Here is a 2,426-nt window from a genome sequence, read left to right on the forward strand (position 1 = left end):
GGCCCAAGGGCAAAATTGTCATTTCACAATTCTATTTAAAACAGTAACTTTGAACTAATACCATAAATTGTAAATAGCTCTAAAAAATAGATAAAAATATGCAAACCACTTAAAATTTATTCTCTATCATAATTAAATATGAAATAGATTTTTCGAAACAAATAAATAATAACCATTATTAATTTCAAAGAATAATGAATTAATAAAAAATCATTAAAAATGAACTCATATTTTTAATGATTAAATAAGTCCATAAATTATTTTGGACTTAAACAAAACTTGGAAACATTCCAAGATAATATTTTCACTCTTAAGGAGTATTCCTAAATTATTCTTATTCGCCACCTCCGACATTAAATCATTAAGCATCGGGAAGGGGGAAACCAAACCCTAAAAGTCAAAAGCATGCATATTTGAATATTTAACCATTGCCCTTACCGGACAATGATGCTATCTTTTAGAAATAGAGGATCAGAGTCAGTCAAAACAATCCAACTGCACTACCTTGCAGTCAGCAGGCAAGTTCATCGCTTGCTCATGTTACTTTGAGTATTTTTATCGAATTACTTGCAAAGTACTATACTTATCACTCTTGCATGAAAAGAAAAAATGCTAATTTCATAACTATGAATATGACTATGTGGTGGGAAATGGAACCATGGTATGAGTATGGTGGAGGTTCCATTGCAAGGGTTTGTATCCATCTAGGATTAACAACAAATATCGTCAAGTGATTCCTGTGCCGTAAGACTCGTGTTAACCATAAGATCTGGAGTGGGACGGAGTAGTCAATTGTACTTCTTCCTATCGTACATCAACGGGTGCACTTACCATAGCAGTTGTGTCTTGCGAGAACAACCGATGGGTGGGGATCCCATTCTAATTCTCCACGGTAATGCGGTCTATGAGGGGTTGCAACGACCGGCGAAGGTATAATGGTCGCGAAACCTGATAGTAGTCGAGGTCGGATGGTATCCTATGGATACGCTGACCGACGAGGACCCAAGATCGGAATTGCAACAAAGGGTGGGTGTGCGGGGTCGCGAAGGAATACAAAATTGGCTAAGACCTTATACCGTGCCTCACACCACGGAAGTGTGGACGGGAAAGCTGCCCGGTTGGCACCAAGGTTAAGATCTCTTATGGGTAAAGCAACACACCTCTGCAGAGTGTAATGAATCGTGACCTGTCACTCCCTGTTCCGGGATTTGGAACTGCCAACGATGCCGGAAAGGAACTCCATGAAGTTCTAGACACCCGGTGAAGGCTGACGGACATAGTTCTTCTGAATAAAAGCAACCTTTGAAGAAATGATTATGAAAACTTCAGTGGCATTAGACTTTCTGGTCTAATACCGTAGTTAGTGCATTAAACACCTCTTTCCTATAATGAACTTGTTGAGTACACTCGTACTCATACCTCTTATAATCCCCTGCTTAGATTGTCTGAACCACCTGGAGGAGGCAACTGAAGGACCAGATGGAGCAGATGGGATCTGCTATGAAGAACCAGACCTCTCTGGAGAAGTAGAGGGGGTTGACTATCTGATAGTGTACGGAACCGGGGATGTTCCAGAAGGAGAACAAGCTTAAGTAACTAGAAGTAGTAGTAGTAATCGAGCAGTACGAACTCTATATTACTTAACTGCTCGAGTTGAATAATGATAAACCTTTTAAGGCCTATATTGTATAAGTTGAGTAGGGTTCACTTAGAACCTAGGAGTAAACCTCTAAGGACCCAGGAGGAGCTCCAATGTGATGTATATGTTTGGTTTGTAATATTATGTGACTGAAATAAAGACCAGCTATGCTTCTGTTGTACTACTCTGAGGGATGTAATATTTGCGGATTGGTACTTCGCATATGTTATGTCAACGACTGTCATACTATAACATAGTTGGCTGCTTTTTTTACCCCAAAGGGTATAAGAGTTAGTTTTTAGGACACCACCCATATTTTTGATCAGTGGTAGAGATGCTATAAACGAGCTTAGGCCCAAAATTAGACATTTGATTGCGCAAAGTTCCCCAGCTACCGAGTGTTGAAGTGTTGGCGTATTAGCAACCAATAGTGTGTCCATCAATAATTCATAAGAAATTTAGATGAAAATTTCTGGTAGATTTGTATTAAAATTATAATACAATTTTTTTGGCCATTACACAATGCGCACAAGAGAAAAAAGTACTCCCTATGTTCTATATTAATTGTCGTAGATTTAAAATATCTATACATAAAATATATCTAGATATTATCAAGAGTTTTTATGCATGTCCCTCTGTTTCTTTTAGGAACTGAACCAGATGGTGTTAGTACACCACCTCTTAGTTTCATCTCCATGTAACTGCCATCGATGAGGCTCTTCCATTGCCTATAAACACGTAACCAAGTACCTCAAATAGGAGCATCACTTCTCAGGAACATCAATAT

Source organism: Lolium rigidum, chromosome 1, assembly GCF_022539505.1.
Source record: "Lolium rigidum isolate FL_2022 chromosome 1, APGP_CSIRO_Lrig_0.1, whole genome shotgun sequence".
Lineage (NCBI taxonomy): Eukaryota > Viridiplantae > Streptophyta > Magnoliopsida > Poales > Poaceae > Lolium > Lolium rigidum.